The sequence below is a fragment of the Corvus brachyrhynchos genome, unplaced genomic scaffold, assembly GCF_000691975.1.
Source record: "Corvus brachyrhynchos isolate BGI_N302 unplaced genomic scaffold, ASM69197v1 scaffold116, whole genome shotgun sequence".
In the NCBI taxonomy this organism is placed as follows: domain Eukaryota; kingdom Metazoa; phylum Chordata; class Aves; order Passeriformes; family Corvidae; genus Corvus; species Corvus brachyrhynchos.
Window position 1 is genome coordinate 14887680 of NW_008240221.1, and position 22270 is coordinate 14909949.

The window sequence follows — 22270 nt, forward strand, 5'->3', positions numbered from 1 at the left end:
AACATTTTGTCACTTTTTCTGTTGTGTATTGTGGAGTGATTGGTGCATGTTGTGGTCCCAGGACAAGAGAAATCCTAACACAAGTTGCACATAGGGATTTGTCCTGCAAATGTTGCTGGTAACAAGAGGTGTGGGGCAGGAGGACATCAGAGTTAACATCCTAATAACTCCTGTTTTTTCTGGTTTTGGTCCAGAACAGTATCCAGGGAGCGCCATTGTCCTGTTAATCTGGAGCACAAGAGAGACGCAACTGGGCAGTGAGACAGATCATTCACTTCAGTTCTTTCTCTGCACAATTTCCAGTTCTTTGCACTCTTCCAAGGAAGTCTGCCTAGCAGGCATGCTTAGTCAGGCCAGACAAGAATACACACAGATTTCTACTATGAGATAATGAGGTTTTGTTCTCTGTTCTCTTTCTAATAATCCATTGTCTTTTATCAGCCTCTTTGATGATTGCTGAGCACTGGGTTAATGTTTTCAGAGTATTAGCCACAAACCCCATTTTCCCTGTGAACAGTCATAGCTAATTAGGAATATTGTGACATACATATAATTAGGGTTATTTTTATCCCATAGTCATTACTTTGCATCTATCAACACTGAATTTCTTTCAGTGCCATGAGATCTCATCAACAACAAGTATCACTCAGTGTCATGAGATCCTAATGAGATCCTATAATCTCCAACCTCTATTATTTCATGAGTCACCGTTTCCCAGATTTTATGAATATGTTGAACAACACTCATGTGCGTGGAACTCCATGTGACCTCTGTCTATTACATAAACTGACTCTTAGTTCTGCTTTTACTCAGTTATTAAGATGAGAGCTCAGTTTCTTTTTTAAGCCTTTTGAAATATAAGTACACTGAATTAACCAATCCTAATATCACACTTTTTCCTTCAAAATGCTCATCAAGATACATAAAATATGACTTCCTTATGAATATCTGGGTTTGGCCTCATGGGTGGGAAATTATGAGAAGAGCAAAATTATAAGAAAGAAGCCCTGCATTTCTTAATCGTGGCTTTGGGGTCAGTGCAAGAACCTCCTTACCAAGTAAACTTGGGCATCACAGTTTAAGCCTGTTAAAATCAGAGGTGTGACAGTGTGAAGTTGAAAAGTAAAAGCAGTATATTAAAAAATAGAAAAGTAGAAAATCCCTTTAAAATGAAGATGTAATAAAAATAAACAGTGCTTCAATACACTGATTTTTCAGAAGAGAAGATTTCTGGGCAGATAATGCAAAAATAAAACAAAAGGTTGGTCTTGGTTGTTATTTCAGAAAGTGGATGTCAGGCTGTATCCTGGCTGGACTCTCCTGTTAAAAGGCAGCCTCTTGTTAGCACAGCACTAAGAGTGATTGCACAGCCAAAGCTGAGGCACAGAGCAGCCGTGAGTAAATTATTTCTTTTAATATGTCACTGGAATTCCTAGAGGAAAACAGCCCCTTTTTAAAAATAATTGTATTTAATTCTGTTTCTCATTTATTTCTAGAAGCTCTGGTTATGCAACAGAGTGGTGCAGAGTGGAGAGGGACTCTCTTACCCTCAGCCCAGACTAATCCAAGTGCTGAGCTCTTCCTCTTTCCAGAAACACTAGAGGAGTTTCTATTCTCTTTTGTGCAGTCTGTGAATTCTCTGTGGGGATCTCCATCTATCTGGCAGGTCACATTACAGCTCTGCTCTGTAACTGATCTGCCCGTTGGTTTCCACAGAAGAAGTGTTGTTGATGAATGACTGCACATGGCGCTGAGAATTATGTTGCAGAGTTGTTACTTTTCAACTAGGGAGCTTTCCTGGGAACTTTCCATGATGTGCTGGACAGCTAAAGAGCTTTGGACAATATGTAAGATACAGCTGCCATAACTCATTGTGACCAATGAACAGAGAGAGCAAAATGGATAGAGAAGTTGAGGATCAAAGATGCCGGCAGGACACGCATATCTGTGATTGGTGATGAATTTTACTGCATTAGGGAAAGCTGGCTGACTTCAAAAGATGCTAAACCTGCTGGCAAGGCATAGCAATAACCCCCCAAAGTCAGTGTGCTATGACAACTGCAGTTTCCCTCAACATGAGACAGCACTGAGTGCGCTGCCAAATGTCAACTAAACAGATTTATTTTCTCTGGCACCACTTTTTCTTGCCCTTGAAGCCTTCCCTGTGCTTTCCTCTGAGGGGTAGTTATAAGCAGAGTTGGTAGCATTGCCCTAGAGTAGGTCCATTTTACAGCTGGGCAGAAAATAATTTTGCTGTTTTGTTACAATATTTGACATTCTCCAGTACAGCACCCTAACAACGATACAAACACCCAGGGTTTTAATAAAAACCCCTAAACCCTGAGAAAATAAACCTCATATTTTCATAGAATCTTGGAATGGCTTCACTTGGAAGGGACCTTAAAGGTCATCCACTTCCAACTTCCCTGCCTTGTGCAGGGACACCTTCCACTGTTCCAGGTTACTCCAAGCCCCTTCCAACCTGACCTGGAACACTTCCAGGGATGGGATAGCTACAGCTTCTCTGGACAAAAATTTTAAAGGTTGATTTGCACTAAATTAAATATTTGATGTCACTAATTCTAAATCTTAATTTATTTTATTTTTAGCAATTTTCAATTATTTTTTATCTCTACTTAGTCTAATTTTCTCAAAACAACCTCCTTAATTTTTCTTTAATGTCCCAATACAGCACTTCAGTGATTTCTTTTTGTGACATATGTTGAGTCAGGAGATTGACTGAAACCAATGTTTTCCCATAGTGTTTTGGTTACTAGGAATTGTGTTTTTGCTATGAAAAATGATTTAAAAATTTTCAACCAACTATAGTATTTATGAAAAATAATTCACAGCATGTCCTGTGAATTCTTAAAGCAAAGATAACATCAACAGCAGTTAAACACTGCAGATAAGAGCTGGATGATGAAATGAAATGTCCAGTATTCTCTTTATTCAATTTAGTCAAAAAAAGCTTTGTAAAAAATGAGGATATTGGAAAAGATGATCACTAGCTTTTCAGTAGATTGTGGTAAGATGAGAACATCATCCATGGAGACATGGCTGGATCCAGTCTTTGGGATACTGCTTGCCTCCTGTCCTCTGGAAAAATCCTGTGGAGAATGATGAGGAAACAGCCCTTTTTACCAAAATAGGAAAGGAGGAAGGTTTCCCACTCTGCTGAAATGGCTTAGGAGGAGTCTTAACCCCAGAAGAGTAACAGGCCTTGGCACTGATTCCCAGTTTCCATAAACTGCAAGGATGAATATTAGATTTTGAGCTTGGATTCAGACAGTTTCAAGAGAAATTATCCATCCATGCTCTGTAACTCAGTTATGAACTGGCCTTCAAACTCTCTTCCCATTAAGGTCTGAGGTTATATTTATTTGGATTTCAAAGTCCATTTCTGCTGTTGCTGTCTTGCCTTTGCCTCATACTGCAAGCATACAAGAAGCCTGGAGGTGCTGGGAAAATGGGGTTCATCCAGTATCTTCTTTATTTAAGACGGGAAGTGTGCAAGCACATGGTCTATTAATACAACATTTATTAATACCCTTCTCACACACAGGAACCAAAAATCACAAGGCTTGCTTTGAAGCTGGGACTCTCTCACAGGAATGGAAACAAGTTTCCAGCTAAGTGCAGGTGCCTGCCATATGAGCAGAACAAATCCTGGGACCACAAGGAGCAATTTGATGACTGCTGTGTGCTCTGTGCCCAGAGTAGATTCACGTCAAGGTGACACTTCCCTGGCTCGGGTCTCCCCTTGTCTCTTACCAAAGACCTGTAGATATTTTACTCCTTTTCTGACTTTTTAGTGCCTGATAGATGTTGTTCCTAAATACTTTTGCAGGTGATTACTCTGGGGAATTGGTAAGCTTCTTATTCACACCTTTCTGTCCAGCCCCTCTTGACTTGCATAATTCATTAATCCAGAGGAAACAAGGGATCTCACAAAGCCCTCACCAGCCCCAGAGGGGCTTTTCAATGGTTTAATTTAATGATGGTTGTGGGAAATGCCTGTGTAGCTGTTAAGCATTTTGAGTCCCCTCCCATTCTTTCCCCTGTTAATAGGTGGTTGTGCCACTGAGACGTTCCCCAGGAGGACCCTTAATGTGAAGTATGAGTGTTGTTGCCTGTTGACATGCTGGCTAACAAGGATGAGACATCAGACTTAAAATCCCAGGAGTGCCTAAATTTTTGTGGTTTTCATGTACTATAAATTTTGCTTTCTAGCCCAGGTGAGGCTTGAACCCCTACCTGGAAACACTCATGTCCCAGGTGTCCCTTTTTGGTAGTGGGGCCACTAGTAAAGGAAAATACAGATGTGAAAGAGGCCCTGAAGCCTTCAGACCTGCCAAGCTTCAGCTGGTTTCCCAACACCTCCCCAAAGTGGATGTGTGGAGTCAAGATATGAATGAAGGAGCAAAGCTTTCTGGCTAAATGACACAGGTCCAGTGATGCTGCTCCAAGGCATGACATCAAATTCTTGGGCAATGTCCACACTTTGCACATTGCAAAGGAGCATTCCCAGGTGCTTTAATTTGCTTTTGGTCCTCAGACTGGTCCCTTGAACACTTTTGGCCTTGGCTCTCTCACATCCGTCCAAACAGTTTCCAGGCACTTTTCGGCAACCGGCACAGCCAGGGACCATTCCCAGTTGGCAGCTTGGATACAGCTGCTCTGTTTTGGAAAGTGGGAGAGTTTAATGAATGGATGCAGGCATTTCTGTGCCAGTTGGCCTCGGGGCCAGAGAATGGTCCAGGCCGCGTTTAATTTTCTAAAAGAGACACAGCCTCAGGTCTCCTTATCTTTGCCATTAACTTCCTGGGTAGTGAGGGCTTGGCTGTTTACCTATGAAAACGACTTTGTGAAAATGGAGAGTGCATGAAAGAATGGTTTCAAAGACTATTTATTATGAATATGGTTCTTTTTAACCTGACAAGTCATTCACAAACTGATTTTGGCTTCCTTGGACAGAGTTAGCGTTCAGAGACATTCACTGATCATTTACAGCAAGAAACATTCAGCCTACAGTTTGTTTTCTTTGCTTCCTTCTTGCAGTGGGGACCAGCCAGCTGAGAGATCTGCTTTTGTTTTTCCTGTCCTTGATTTGATGATTGAAGCTTTTCAAACAGAACTACAACACACGGCAAGCATCCACGATGGATTTCTAGATAAATAAACACTTGGGCTGAGGTTATTTTGAAGAATGGCAGCATCAGTGCCTCCAAATGGCAAATAATAGAGTGAACAGGGCCCAGCCATTTCTTTTTTTCTGGACTTGGAGAACTGCTATCCTTCCGGTTAACCTGTGCCTCTCTGTTTCACGGCTTTTCTTGCCATGAAACACTGGGAAAAGTGAAACACTTGCTCCTGAAGCACTGGGAAAGACACAGTTAGGGCTGGATCAGGGTCAATCCAGGTCCACCCTGAGGGAAAGGAGACTCTTCCCATTGCCCCATTGCCCAGAAGTGGGGTGAGGGTCACTCCAGGTCTGGCTGCTCGTGGGGTGTGGGCTCGGGGGAGGTCAGCTCCTTGCAGGGATGCCCACGCCAGGTGACTGCTCAGCCTTTCCCAGCTGGGGATGGCTCAGGAGACGTGCTGGAGGCAGGCTTGCGTTGCCTAAGCATAGCTCTTGGCTCCATTGCTTGCTCATCTGTGGCTTTGCCTTCGCTCACTTGTTTCCTTAGATGAGTTCCTCTGCCTGCTTATTTGTGTTAGGAAAATTATCATTCTTGTATTTCGGTCTGTGTCGCTTCCTCTGGGCCTGTTTTGTTAGGGCACAGAGGGATGTCTCTAATGAAGTGGACGGAAGGAGGAGGACTTGGGGCTTATTTTTATCCTATACATAGGAAGCTGGCAAGAAAAGGGAAAAACAGAGCAGAAAGCCCTCAGCGCATTCCCACCCCTCGGGGCTGGAGACAGCAATCTCCACAGACCTTGCTCAAATGTTCCACCACTGCCCAGGGGAACTTTCTCCGCAGTTTTGCTTGTTTGTTTTTGAAAGGAAAAGCATGTGTTGCTTCCTGCCACAAGGCTGGGGCTTGCTGCCCTGCCATTGCTGCCATCCAAGCTGCTTTTATTAATGAATTAAACCTCAGACCACCAGACTGACTGAAAAAAAAAAAGGGATTTGTATATGTCTGTTGGTAGTGTGACAGCACCTGGGGCCCTGATGGGCCTGGCACTGACATCACACTTCTCTAAAGATGTGAGGGCTGGTCTGAGGAGCCTCAAACCCAAACCAAACAGACAGGATCAGGGAAGCAACACAGGGCAGAAATGGAGAAAAAAGTAGTGGTTACGTTGGTACCGCGGAGAAGGGAAGGCAATGGATTAACCCAGACCTTGTGTTTTTTTAGTTTCATTGGTCAAGGGGTGATGGCTTTAAGTTGAAGTATGGTGAGTTTAGGTTTGATATTAGGAAGAAAATCCCGACTGTGATGGTGGTGAGGCCCTGGCACAGGTTGCCCAGAGAAGCTGTGGCTGCCCCATCCCTGGAAGTGTCCAAGGCCAGGTTGAAGGGGGCTTGGAACAGTCTGGTCTGGTGAAAGGTGTCCCTGCCAATCCCAGGGGGGTTGGAACAAGATAACCTTTAAGGTTCCTTCCAACCCAAACCATTCTGACATTCTATGATTCTATTATTTTATGATTCTATGATTCTACAATCAGTGCCTCATTAGATCATGCTGTTATCCTAGAAATTTTGGGGAAACTGAGGCATGTGTTTTAAGGCAAGACATTTGCCTTGCATTCACATTTTCTTTGTCCCATTGAATCCCCTTTCCAGAAGACTGCAGGCTGTCTCTTTGCAGTTGTTTTTTTTTCTGGTGGTGATGTCCAAGGAGGGGAGCAGCAGAGCAGACTGTTGCAACCCTCCCACGCAACTTCCCTGACGCAGACCAGCATTGCCACGGAGCATCTCCCTCCTCTGCTGCTACTCCTGTCACACAGCTGGGCTTCAAAAGAGGATGCTCCTCTCCCACATGCTTCAAAGGGAAACCAGGAGCCACAGAACAACTACTCCCACTCGCAAGGCGAGGGGAAATCCTCTTCTAACAGGGGATCATCCTGTTACAACGAGGATGTCTGGTGATTTATGACATGCTGCTTTAAACTCTCTTTCCCCTCTGAAGAAACACAGGAGACAGCAAAGCTGGAGGGAGATAGGAGAGAGAGATGACATTGGCAATGCTTGAAATATAGTGTGAGAGCTGGGAAAACCCTTCCTTGCTGTCCTCATTAACATGACTTAATTAATACTCCTATCAAGCAGAGGTTGCCATGCAGGAGGGATGTGCAGCTGGAAATCAAAGCTTTAATAAATAGATATTTTAAGACCAAAAAGAACCACTATAATTTTGTCTGGCTTCCTGTGTAATTGATGCCAGAAACAGACCTTTTCAACTGAAAAAAAAAAAAAAAAAAAGAAAAAAAAAAGTGGAGTTAATAGGAAGGTATTAGTATTGTGATTTTTTGGGTAATAATTTTAACAAGAAAAATTGTAGAGTTTATTTTGCAAAAAATCCAACTTATCTGTGCTTGATTTGCTTTCATTTTTATTTTCTGCTCTAAGTGCTCTGTAAATCCCAAAGACTGCATTCTCTGTAGGGCTTATGCATCCCTTTTCTTAATCTTTTTTTATGGCATTGACTCCAAATTTAAAAAGAATATTCTCAATATGGGGAAAAGAAAATTTTGCTTTTTTTGGCACCAAAAGGCCCTTGCAACTTACATTAAATACTGCAAAAATTAATACCTATGCCATTGGGTCTGTTATTGTCTCTGACATTTGTAGATATCCCTTCTCATTTCATTTGTGTTAGCCTTGGCCTGGGTCTTAGAAATGGTGGCACCTCTTAAGCTCAGGAATATTTTGGCATCTTGAGGTCTGATGTGGCAGTAAGAGAGGTTCTCCTCACAGGAATCAAGAATAAACAGAATAAACTCTGTCATTCATAGAAGCTGAGTGGCAGGACAGCTTGTGTCAGGAGCCAGAAACAGAAAAACAATGATCCATTTATATTAGGTATGGAGAAGAGAAATCTACCTGAGAACCCACAGAGAAGCAAAAGACAAAGAAACTACAGACCATGGTGTGGGCAGTGCAGTGTGGGGCAGCCCAGAGGGGAGAGTCAGAAGCAGGACAGATTACCCAAATTTCTATCATATGTGGAGCAACTCATCCAAATGTGAGCATGCCTATGTCCAGATTAGATTACTCCATACTCATTCATATTCTAGGTATTTCTAAGAAAGCATCACATCCTGTGAGAACTCAAGCTCATTCAAAATAGCTTTCAAAGACAGAGAAAATAATGATTTTATTCCAGACCAAGTCCATCAATCTCAAAGGATTTTAGTTCAGCACCACTGAGATTTGAATTTGCACCAGAATGTTAAGCACAGGCCATTAACAGGACAGATTTCTCAATGCTAAAGGAAGAGAGAGAGTAACTGTGAATTATAAAGCCAGATCTTTACTGGAGGCTATAAATTTGGATAATCCTCCTCCCCCAGTGATCTGGATTCTCACATGCTGTCTCATCAGGCTGTTTCCCTCTCACTTGTGAAATACATTACAGTAGCCAGATTACCAGGGGATGAGTGACCTCAATAAATTCAGTCATTCTACTCTAAGAAAAGATACCATGCTGTGGAGAACAGAGTGAGAATGTGTTTTTTTTTTTCTCTCCAGACTTGCAATTGTTCCCATTGTGTGTCAATTTTATTGGCAGGTAATTTTTTTTTCTCCCTTGGTTGGCACCAGTTTGAATTTTTGCATTCTGTTTTCCCCTGCAAATGCCCTTTCCAATCACTATATTTTAGCTCATATCAATGAAATCTGTATGGGGGAAGAGAATAAAGCAGGACAGGTCCTCAGCTGGTTTATATCTGCCTTGCTCAACACATTCCAAGAACCTCTCTGCTGCTCTGCCCAGCTCAGTGCTGTGAACACTGGATATAATCCTTACCTTATATTTTTGTGGACAGATTTGCTAAGCTGTTTGTGCATGGGAGAAATTGCCCCCTAAGTTATAAGAGGAATGGCTGAATTTAAATGTTTCTTTTTTTTTCTTTTTTTTTCTTTTCAAGAGAATCATAAAATCATAGGGTGGTTTGCATTTGATGGGATCTCAAAGATCATCTAGTTCCAAACCCATTGCCATAGGCAGGGGCACTTTTCACTAGAGGTATACAATCTGAAAAAAATTAAATATTTATTTCTGGGGAAAAAGTTTCATACAGATTCCAAATCAGCCCATCTTTGCCTAAAAGTCAGCAAATGCTTTTAATTTTCCTGATGTCTCGACTCAGTGCTCTAATCAGAGAGCCTGGGGCAATGGCCTCTGAGAGGCTCCCAACAGCAGCAAGAGAAGTTCAAACCTCACGGGGCAAAATGTCCTTAAGCTCCCTGGGGAAAGTCTCAGAACTGCAGCAGAGGCAGAAAAAAGGTGAGAAAATCTCTACTCCAAGTCCCCAGGTTTGTGGGTTTTTTTACAAAACTTTCTCAATATTAATGTAGCTTCTCTTCCAACTGTGAGCAAACAGAAAGGACTAAAGATTTGTTTCAGCATCCATTCAGACAGCTCCAACCTTTCTGAAGAAACAGATGCACAAACCCCATGCTGGCTGAGAACAGAGAAGGTGCAATTTCCATGAAAGAAACAAACCAACAAACTGTTAATGAAAATGAAATTAATTAATTTTATAACCACCTCCCAAGCAGCCAAAAAAACCCAAAAACCAAACCATCAACCATGGGTAGCATCTGTAAAAATCACTGGATTATAGAATCATAGAATGGTTTGTGTTGGAAGGGACCTTAAAGTTCTTCCGGTTCCAGTCATAGCTGCTCTGGTTCAACGCCAGGTGATTCAGCACCATGCCTCAAACTTGTCTCACCCAGTTATAACCAAGCTAAACATGAACATCTGGTCTGAACTACTTGGGGTTTCTGCTCCTGAAGCATCTGCGACAAGACTGACACTTGTTGTTGGGGGGATGTTCTCACACCATGACACCTCAAATGGTCCAAATGCCAAAAAACCACAATGAAGAACCACAACCATAGGACCTGGAGAGGACCTCATCCCTGTCTGTGCCTGTGTGCAGGGAGGGCTCAGAGCCGGACCCAGGCTCTGCTCTGTGGGGCCCAGCAATGGGACCAGAGGAACGGGCAGGAACTGATGTCCAGCAAGTTCCACCTGGACATGAGGAAGAACTTTCCTGTGCAGTGACTGAGCCCTGAACAGATTGTCCAGAGAGGGTGTGGAGCCTCCCTCACTGGATATTCCAGAACTCCCTGGGTGCAATCCTGCACTCTGGGATGACCAGGGCTTGACCAGGAGTTTGGACCAGATGAATCACCTTGGTCCCTTCCAATCTGACCCATTCTGTGATTCTGTGATGATTTTAAAAGTACTCTGAGGAGGCAAAAGGCAAATTGGGAATACAGACACTTGTGTTCTGCCTCTGCTGCTGTGACAAGAAAAGGTCACTGATGTAGGATTCCTCTCAGACTTATTTCACCTTGAATTGTCACAGTTAAAAGAGAATAGTGTTTTCCCTTTTTCTTCTCTTTTATGGCATCTAAAAGAGAAGATAAAATGGGATACAGCAGTAATAGAAATTTAAAGCATTGCTTAAAAGCCAAATCCTTTCATAATGCCCTTAAAATCTCAGTGACTGCAAACTTTGCAGGAAAGGGTAATATCTGCTATTCACTGATTTCATCTGATAAAGTTGTGGGGAGGGAGAAAAAGTGCTTTGGGGCATGGGAGTCCTTCTTTAAATCTCTGTAGATTATGAAATGTCATTGTTCCCTGATTTACCTCACGAAACATAAACTTTACCAAACATGGTACATTAACGACAAGGTGTGCAAATGTGCCTTTTCAACCCCGAAACAGAGTGGCTTCTGTTCCAGACAGAGCTACCCCTTTGGACCCAAGATGACAAATAATTCAAGTTTAAACATATGTAGTTGTTTGTAGGCCCCAAGACACTTCATGGCAAATTCGTTCCAGCTCCTTTTCTCAATGTCCCCATACAAATAGGACCCAAATATCAATGCCAGGAACAAGAGAGGAGACAGTTACGTACAGTCTGAGGATGAAGCCACAGTGGCTTTTATATATACATAGACACATGTATATATGTATGTATATGTATATATGTATAAATTAGGAACTCTGAAACTTGAATCCATATGCAGACAAACCTGAAAACAAACAGAAAGCTGAAGGCATTTTGGAAGAAAAAGATATTGCTGCCTGCCAGCGTGAATGCAAACTGTATATAGGATTAGTGTCTGATGCTTTGGGGGTTTGAGATTTTCAGCTGGTTAGTTTTCATCTAAATAGAAGTCAGGTGTTTTTCAAAAGGCTTTTTTTTTTTCCTTTTAATGCATCAAAGTATTTTTCCAACAGAAAAGGACTTGCTTTCCAACCAGAATGGAAATTTTTAATTCAATCTGAAATTTTTGTTTATTTTAGGGGAAAAAAAAAATTAAAAACTAACCATGGAAACATTCTTACTAAAAATGCTGGCTTTAGATCAAAACCCCTGTTGAGATTTTTTCAAATTAAATATTTCCCTTCAACACTTCAGTGTTTAAAAAAACCTGCTTATTTTTCTGAGAGTTTTTAATTGGGAAGGAAAAGAAGACTAAAAGGCGATAAGAAGAATCAACTTAGAAAACCTTTGAGAGGAAAATTTTTTAAAAAGGCAAATGTTAAAATGATATCTTCAATTAAAAATAATTGTCATATTTTGATCAACCACTAGAACATCTGGCCACATCTGGCAGGGGCAGCAGTGCTGTGGAGGTGACTTCAGGGGCTGCACTGTCAATAAAACCAGCCATGGGTTCTTCCCTTCCTACCTTCCCATATGCTGGGCTCATTAATGGAACATCAAATCTACAAATGTGGACATAAAGTCAGCCTATACATGCCTAGCTTCTGATATGAGCATGCGACCACTGCTTGGGGGCTGTGTTTGAAAAGCAGGGCCATGTCCTGAGGGCTGTAAATCCATTCTTTCTTGACAGAAAACAAATCTGAGTGGGATTCTTTTCTTTTTTTCTTTTCCACAAAAGAGTCTTGTGTTCCGCACTGTGAGCCCGAGTTGCAACGGGGAGGGGGAGGCTGCAAATCCAGCTCAAGGCTTGAAAGATTTCCACTGTCATTGCTCGAGCTCTGCGGAGTCAGAGCCCCTCAGTGCCAAGAACAAACACATCATCACCACCGCGTAATGCAAACACGATGCTTGTGTAATCTGCTGCGGGACACTGGGAATCTGCCTCCTGGGAGGGGAGGCAGGCAGGGAAAGCCCTGGAAATCTTTTTTGGTGACTAAAACCATGCTTTATTGCAAAGTGCGTAAAGGGCCGTCTCTCCTTTCCAGGCTGACTTCCCACCTGCAGCGCATTGCTGATTTAATAAGGGCTGAAAGGGATTATCAAGTTGTGAAGTTGTTTGCATCCTACTGGGCTGTAATGAATGAAGGGTTTTGTTCAGCTCAGCCTGACTGAACGCTTCTTGGACTGATCAGAGCTGGGGAGAAGCTGTAAGGGACCAGCGTTTTTGGTACATGGTTAATGTTAGATTATTACATGATGAAATGGTGGGTGCATAAACTCCTTGCTAGTTTTGTAACTTCTTTCCCCATCCTGACACTTGCTTCAGGCTAAGTCCTTGCAAAGTTTTTTCAGTCTGCTTTGGTAACGCGGCATTCAGTGGAAGAGAAACCTCAGTACCTTCAGCTCCTGTAATTAGTGAGCAACAGGAAAGGTCTGTTACAGGTCTCTGCATTCACCATCCTCCTGTAACTCTGCCCAGGTTGTGTCACCCTTGGGGAGTTTGTATCAGTTGCAGTTCTGCTCACAAAACTAATGACAAGAAAGATGCTCATTCCCTGCCAATTCCCTGCAAGCCACTTGCATTCCCTGCTGAGAAGGACAAAGAGTGCCACAGGGTGCTGAGGTAAAAGCCTCTTAATGCATCTCATTTTCAACCCAATAAAAGAGCAGAGCACCTCCACCCAATTAACTGACACCAAACCTTTCTGTCCGTTTGGAGGCAGAGCTGTCTGAGTGACAAGCATTTAAAACTCACTTCTTTCATCTTTCAGGTGCTTTTATTAATCTGGCATGAGCAGGACTTGGTCCCCTACTAGACATCTTCTCTCCCTCTGGAGAGGTCAGACCTGCTCTGTTGATATCCTTTCCTCGCAGAGTAGCTGTGTTTTGCTTCCTCTCTCTATCCCAGTAGACTGTAGTTGTTCCCAGTCCCTCTCATGTTTCCTGTCCACCAGTGGACTTTGTATGGAAATGTTCACCCAAAAGATGGGCGTCCTCTTGGCTATTCTCTCTGACTGCACAGTGGTATACACATGAGCTTTACCAGGTCAGGAGAACATACAGAGCCCCAGATTTGCTCTTCATCTAAAAGAGCCTTGCAAGGGGAAGCTGTCCCAGTGTTTGCTCTTACTTGAAATTTCCTTCAGAATGTGTAATCCACCATTCAAGAATCTAAGCTAATTCAGGATCAGCCAGTAACAAAAGTTTGGTATTTTCCTAAACTTTCCCTGTCCTTCAAGAAAACAACAAACATTGCCATCTGCATCATATCTGTGGTTCTTATCTTTATACCCCCATATTTTTTCTTGTCATATTTTTTCACTGCCTCCTTCCATCAGCTATACTAGTCAGATATTTTCTCATTTCCTTTTCCCACTCCTGCCTGTGAGCCCTTCTTCCTTCCTGCAGAAAATTTTTGGCAAAGGAGCTAAGCAAACTTAATCAAGTAAAAATATCTTCCCTATCCAATTTTAGTCTCCCAAGTCAGACAACTGGTCTTTCCATACTGCTTCTGCAGTTGATGTAGAAACTCCTCTGAGGTCTGAAGGACCATCCCTAAACCAAAGTCCTTCTCTGAAACCTTCAGAAGGACCTGAATCTGTTCCTTGGGAGCCCAGGAAGATTTGTTAAGCTGTCTGGCAAACAGATGACCCTGATATTTTATGGCTGTATCACAAAGACGTAGCCTTCTATTTCAGGTGCCGCCTAAGGGCTCATTTCTTTTATGATGTTGTAAGAAATGTGTGTAACAGCTACAGGAAGACAAAGAGAAGTCAGGAGTTCATGGTAGCTTTGGTACTCTCTAGTCAACAACAAAAGAAAAGGGCTGTCCAGGTCAGTTTATCTTTATATCATAGGAGCATAAATAATTGCAGTGGGAAGGGATCTCAATAGATCTCCTCAAAGCAGGGTCAGCCATGAGGTAAGACAAGATCACACAAGGCTTCATATTAGAAAAGCTCAGTGTTTTAGATGCTCCATTTGGAGGAAGATGATGAAGAAGGAAGTACACACAGTTTCCACTGCAATTCCTGGCTCTTATTTGTTGCAAATATAGGAAAATAGGCAGGTAGGGTAACTTTCCTGTAGATGTGTGGTCCACAATGAAGTCCAGACTTCTGCAGCTGCAAATATCTGAGATACTCAGGTGGAAAAAGTCACAGTTCAGGATGTTGCTTGACAGCTGTCAGAGTTGGCCTGATGGGTTTTCATCCCACTCCAGGACCAGCTGCTCTGAAAAGTCAGAGCTAGCATTAACTAACATAGACTGAGCTTTCCTTGACATTTATCTGTGTGAAGAAGTCCCGTTTTAGAGTGAGCTGGATTCTAAACAGCCAGTTCTACCCTCCCCCAGACTTTGTTCCTTACTCATGTTTACCAGATGGAGAAAACATGACCAAATAGTGAAAAAAAAAGAGATCTGCTTTGGGCATTAAACTTCATTGCTGAAAGACTAGAAACTACTGTTTGGCCTGCCAAGGCTTTAATTCTCAACTTATGTAAGAAAGGATCTTTTTTAGTCCCTGTTTGCATTCACCAGGGGGTTCATAAAACAATTATAAGAATCTAGTGATAATCTTCTTTCAGCCTTTATACTCCAGGCAGCCCAAAATGTCAATCCAGTTGATGATTGCTCCTATGTGAGGTCACTGAGCCACTGACTGGCTCTCTGACTTTATTATTATTAATTGTTTTTATTAGTTACTGCTACTGCATGACATATGGGTCACTCACTCTGTCCTCAGCCCTTAATAGCTTCATTGTATTGTCCCAATCAAAGCTGGTCTTTTCTGTTTCCCTTTTATGTGTCTTCAAAGTCGTATTTGGATGACTTCAGATGGACTGAAAAATAAAAATCTCAAAGGCAATTTTAGGCTCAAACAAAAATTGACAGCCCCAAGTTTTTGATAGTTCAAATATTAATATCTTATGGTGTTAGACTGTCATCTTGTGAACAATCTAAGACAGGAGTGAGACAACCAGACAGCCTGGCTGGAAGCAAATCAATGGACTCTTCTTTGAGGGGCTCAAAGCCAGTGAATGATAGATCCTGCTACTTCAGGTTGGCTTGAAATCATTACACACACTGAATACCAAATTATACACTTTAGTGCTAACTGATTGCTGAAAACCCTGCCTTGTGTGTGAATAAAAAATAAGATTTCACAACTGTTTTCTATTCTATTTTTTCAGCCTTCATACTGCTTGAATGCAAATTGTATTTCATGCAATATCCCTGTCACTTTAGAGGCAAACTGCAGGAGATCAAATCTTTGAATAAAATATTGCTTCATACCTGAATGTGGAAAGATACAGATCTTACAGAAGAGCGCAATGTTTCATGCTTTGATTTTGATAGCTGAACCCACAGGAGAAAAAGGGACATCTCTATAATGCTATATTACTTACTAAAGAACTAAAGCACATTAAAGCCTTGATGGCCAGGTCAATCTAGAGATCCTGAGGTCTCAACTGAAGCATGTGCTTAGATTTTTTATTAATGTGATGGTCTGCCCAGCCTTCAAGTTGATGTTGATATGAAATTCATGTCACAGAGGCAAAGCAGTCAGAATTCTTCCTCAGAGTCTTGTACACCTGACTTATAGGCAACACTGTATCAAAATGGGTTGAGGTTGAGTTTTTACTCCACTCTTCTTTAAATCCAGAGTCATAACAAGTTAAGAACAGAGGGATTCCAACAAAAGAGACCAAATAACAGGAAAAGTCAGATAACATCTCATTTTAATCCAGTGGATTGTCCTTTCAGTGAAAGTCTGGATAGAGTATCCCATGGGATTTGTAATTATGTCATAATGAAAAAAATAACCTTAATTAAAAATATATGTCAGGTTCAAATACTTCTAGAGCACAAAATCTGGAATTTAGGGGTTTTTTTTCTGAAGAAAAAAATAGCCTGGAAAATAAAAAAAATTATGTTCATATCAAGTAACTGGCAGAACATTTTATCACTTGTTGCTCCCAAGATCAAAACAGTTTCCTCTGCTGTGAGAGAGGAGTAGTTTATACTCTTTGTGTAGTGGTGGGAGAATAGGGCTTAATACAGTGGTAATAAGATAAGCTGCTAAAAGCTTTTCCATAGGAACCATCAACTTGGAATGGGGTTTTCACCACTGCTATTGGGATTGGGCCCATGTTGAAGGGTATCTTTGCCAGAGGCCTGAATACATTATAAGTTGAACAGAACAAGGTTTTTGGGATTCTAATTTTTCTCTCAAGCTTAATACTGGTAAATTTGTGAAGTGTCCCAGCAATAATAACAAAAAAAACAACAACCATAAATATGATCTTGTCATATTTTCATATAAGGCACCATAAAGCTCAAGGAGGAAGATGGCAGAGGAATGTGGAAGGACACTCTAAAAGGGATGAAGAACTTCTATGTAAGAGCACAGGACACTGAACTCTCTTCTACACTCCAGATTTCCCCTTTAGGTGCCTAAACTGCAGCTGAGTTCAGTGAGAGTTGAGACACTTAAATCCCTCTTTGAATTGGACACCAAGTTATCACCTTATGGCTTAGAAGAATTAGGTATTTCAGTGTTCCTGAGGAGGGTTCCAAACTGTTTTGGTTTTTTTTGCTGATCTCACCGGAGGTCCAGGAATGACTGAGCCTAGAGACAGGAGCAATTGGCAGCTGCAACTTGGAGATTGGGATTTCACAAGGCTGGAACAAAGGCTCTGTAGAGCATCATCTTCTGGTTAGGATTTGGCAGATTTAAGGACTGTGGGAAGAGGTGTTCTCAATAACTGAGCAGAATTGCTAACATAGACTTCACACATTGCAGCTCAAGGACCAATTTGGCTTTGGCCTTTGCCAAAGCTACTTCTTAACAACTGACTTGAAAACTGCAAAGCTGAACTGTCTTTTTTCCTCCCTATGGGGCAACCACACTTTGACATTGTGGTTCCTAAATGACCAGCAAATAATTTCGTATGCTGGAAATGAAGAAAGGGAGCGAAAGAAAATAAAAGATGCAATCTTTTCTTTTCCTCCCCCCAAGTTAATGAATTTTTTATAAATGTATAAGCATGTCACTATTCCAAGCCACATCAAATCACTTTTAAAATCTGTATTTTAAAAAAAGGAATGTGTATAATATGAATGGCTTAAGGACTAAAATGCAAAAAGATGTTGATGATGCTGGATTACTAGCCAGCTGGAGAATTAAAAAAGATGAAGAGAAGAACAAAAAAGCCCGTGTTTCACTAGCCAAGTCAACAACTGTGTTTTTTCAATCACCCCTCATTATGGAAAAGTGTACTCAGGTTGTGCTGGAATCAGAGTTCACTGTTTTTAAGGAGTCACATCAGGAAAAAAACTCTTGATGCAGTGCAGAGTGTATGACAGGGAACATCTGGACACCAAACTACTGGAGCTGCCATGTTTGGAGAGGAACAGCTCTGAGGATGAAATGGAATGAACTGTAACAAATATGGGATTTTGCTGGCAGCTTTATTTTATTTAAATGCATCCCTGGCTTTTCAGCTATTTCTTTGTTTTGGATAATATTTAAACTTGTCAAAAATCCTCTCTCCTTCCTGCTCTTCATTGCACATGACAGGGAGTGGATTGCTCTGGCCATCTGTAGAGTGGGAATGAATGGAGCTACATCTGGATGGGCTGGGGATCACATGAACGCTCACAGCAAGCCCCAAGCGGTTAATTTGAAGCCTGTCTTTCCCTGAGTGAGCGGAGACAGTACCACAGTTTTTGCCAGGATTGTGTGAAGCAGTGTTGGAGCCTTGCAGCTAAACATGTCCAGAGCCTGTTTGGGGGCCCTCCCCTAAAGTTAAGCACCTCTGCCAGTCCTGTGTGTGTCTAGGAGTTGTGTTTGATAATAACATTTGGCATTCATTGTGTGATATCTTGTGCTTATGAAGCCATTCCTGAAGCTTCCCTTCAGCCCTACTCTGGAAAATTTCAAGGGAGAATACAAAAGCACATGTGGCAAAGTTTAGGATAGGGAACAGTTAATAAAGGAGTGAACAACCTGTAGGTCCAGACAGGCACACAGCTTGTGCCAAAGCTGTGCCATGCTGGCAAGCCCTGAAACTAAGCCTGGGAAGAAGCAAGGCAATACTGGGATTCTGAAGCTGCTGCCATTGACCTCAGTGAGGACTGACCCTGAGGATAAAATGTGCATCACAAGGACATGATTTAATGGTTAATGTGATGCTGCTGGGTTAATGGTTGGGCTCAATGATCTTAGAGGTCTTTTAAAACTGTAATGGGTCTATGTTCCTATGATTCAGTGATGACTGGGAAGCCACCCCCGTCCCCTGCCTGTGAACTGCTGCCAGAGGTCTCTCCCCTTGGCTCTCTTGTTCAGGTATGTGTCCCATGGCTGTCAGCCATATGTCCTCTCCTCTCCTTTCCTCTCCTCTCCTCGCCTCACCTCTCTTTCTTTCCTTTTCTTTCTTTTTCTTTCCTTTTCTTTCTTTTTTCTTCTGTTGCTCCTAGTGGCCCTTAGGCTGTAGGATTTATGATGTGTGATTCTGATGGTAAGAGCTGACCGGATGAGACACTGACCCATTGGCCTGAACTGACTTGTGGAGAGAGAAGTCGTCCCTTTCTCCATGCCTTGACCCATCAGGTGAGCATGTTTAGTGAGGACCTAATTGGTCATAAATGCTGGTTTTCATTTTATGGATATTTTTCTTCTGCAGTGAGCCCCAGGCTGCCTCAGCTTGCAGCATTTCAGGGATAATTTCACCCTGTATCTAGTGGACAGCAGTGCCCCTCATTGCAGCAGTGGGGGCTGCGCTTGGAGGATGGGGCGGGAAAGCCCTCGCTGGTGCCCTGACTCATGGTTTACACACCCTTGATCTTGTCCTGAGCTGATTTTCAGCAAGGGAGAGGAAAATCATTGCTCAGCATAGGTCAGGCTTGACTTCCAAACAGCACCATGATGGCAAGAAGAGCAGGTGGGGATCATGGCCAGTGTTCTGATGACCACAGGGTGACCTGCAGCAAGAGAGCCACTGATGGACAGCGGAACAGATTGAGTCAGCCAGCACTGACCCTGCTGTGGGGAAAGATCAGCGCCTCCAAAAGGGTTTTGATCACTGCTAAAACTGCCCAGTGCCAAGTCATGGTTCTGCTGGAAGTGCCAGGCGTTCAGAGGATCCCAGCCCAGAAATCGCTGCTTTTGGGGGCCTTCCCAGGGACTTACCCACCATGGCTGGATAGGCAGACTTGTGTGCCACAGCCCTCTCTCTCCTCACTGCTCTTATCTGCACCACAGCTCTTATCTAGCATCCACAGCTATTCCTGAGTCAGAAAAATTTCTGAATGCAAAGATTTCACCAAAAGGGTTTCATGAAAGAAAAAGAAAAAAAAAGTCTCTGAGCTCTCCCTTTGCTGAGGCCAAGCTGTTGTCAGCTTCAAGAAAATGTTTTCTCTTTGTGTTTGGACAGTTTAGCAGATTTATTTTCCTCCCTCTTCTTGGATGAAGGTTGCAGGGATTTCCACAAAATACATTTGGAGGAGCCAAGTCTTCAACACCAGCAGTTTTCAGTCAGAGCATTGGAATGATCAATAAATCGGCACCAACTGATCTCAGAGTCTGAGGATGTCTATGAGGCACAAGCAGCTCTTTTACATAAGCTGGAGCAAGTGAGTAAATCCAGTAGCTCTGGAGCCAAACCCAAAAGTGGATGCAAAACCTTATGGGGAGCCAGTCCTGTGATTTTCAGCACAAGGGTGATGTAATGATTGAGTACAGTTCAAGTAAGTAATCTACTCATCTGTTCACAATTTTGAGTTACAGCTGATGCAGTCGCTGCCTGTGAGCCAGCAAAAAGAGAGTGAGAATTGTGCTTAGTGAGTCAGGCCAAAGGCAGGTTCAACATGGGGATGGGGTGGGAGGTAGGGGTGCACAACTCGAAATGCAAATCGGGGTCTAGCCTGAGTATGAAATTTTGGAGGCAGTTGGGATCTGAACAAATGATGGTGGATGGACGGTGCACTGAGAGTTTGGGATACCCGCATCTGATCACTGCCCCGAAGAAGAGGAGAGGCACCAATCCTGAGCACAATTACCAAATCTGAATCCATACCACTCAAGACAACTACTTTGAACACATACTCATCTGCGGTGTTTGAATTCCACTTAAGAAAATTTAGAGCCATCCAGGACCTGACCTTTTGCAAACCACAAAGGCAACCCATAAACCACAGGGCTGGAATCAGCTCAAGAGGACGAGTAAATCCAACATATTAGAACAGGCTTTCGACGCAGCTGGTAACCAGGGATGTTAAAAACAGGAGACACACCAGTAGCATCTCTGTGAGATCTGAGAGTGTGAAGCTGGATTCGGTCAGGGCTCCACTGAGATCATCACCCAAAAAGGGGAATAGTGCAGCACAACATTTAATAATAGTAAGTGGCTGACTTCACTGCCAGGCGGAAGCAAAATATTTGTAAGTGTCAGAAACCGTAAAAACATGACATGATTCATCCTAAAGCAAACAGTTGTTCATGTGAATCTAAGAGCGGAGGATACATGGAAAGTCCCAAGATGAGACCATCTCCAGAGTGATGTTTTCTGGGCAAAAATCACATATTGGGAGCTAAGCGATGTAGGGCCTGGCCAGATGAAGACATATTGGGACTGGAATACTAAAGAATGTCATGTTAAATGCTAAACTAAATCCCCCCCCTCAAACTCAATGCCAGAGCAGGTGTTTTTGACAAGATGAGTTCCATCCCCATAGAGTGTACAGGTGAGGGATTTTCCACTAATCACGGACGATCTTTGGACATTGAACAAAACTGCAACATATAATCCATTGCACTAGTAGTTTCTACCAAACCTTCTCCACTGAAGGTTATATTTTTCCTCTCTGAGTTCTAAGCAGACTGCAAAGAATAGGAAGATAAACTCACATCTCTTGAAATTCCTGCACAGAAACACTATGCTTCAAAATATTTAGACTGTTTGCCAAATCGAGTCATGCACAACTCAGCCCTGAGGTGGTTTCCTTTCTTCCATGGGAGAAATGATGCATCGCACCTTCTGTATTCATGTCTGGTGACCTCTTGTTCATGCCAGGGAGGAAGTGATTTCTCAAAGCTGCAATGTGTTTCTAATGATCTTTAGTGTTTGCTGTGGCTACTTTATCTGGCTCATCAGAAAATTACCTGTGTCTTCATCTCACAGTGGTTCAGTGAATTATTATTTTAAATATTGTGAATTTATAGTCATATTTGTATATTTTAAGGGTGTTTGGGTCAATACATATAACACCAGATGAGGCATTTACCCCCATAAGTGAGTTCAACAGAAATAATATTCCTGAAGAGCATCTTGCTTATTTTGTTAATATTATTCCTCTCTGCCATGGTTTTTTTTTGTATTTCTGTTTGAAATTTTTGTTTGAAAACCTTCTAGGAGCAATAACTATCATCCATCTGTCCAATTATTTGCATTAAGACTAGACACTCACAAATACGTGCCCTGTTACTCCTGGTGTCTGAAGGGTTTGTATCTCACATTGGTTCGCTTTTAAATTCAATGGCACCAAGGGTGCATGTAAACTAAGCATTAGACACCAGAGAATCCACAGTACACCAAACCAGTGATGTGGGATGAAAGTTTTCTTAAGTTTTCTACATCAGGAATGCTGGCAGAAGCCCATGCATATATGGCATTTCTGTATCTACCATCCCCTACATGGAATCTCAGGTATTTAATAAAAGCTGGGCTCACCATGAACTCTTTTCTTCTTTGGAAGAATTAAGAGGCCTTCCCTTCTCCACTTAGCCACCTATTTTTATTTTTTATAAACTGCAAAAATGTAATACATCTAAGACTTCTAATTTGTTATAAAGTTTGTTTTAAATGGCTAAAACCCCTCAATGTAAAGATTTTCAGTAGGGAC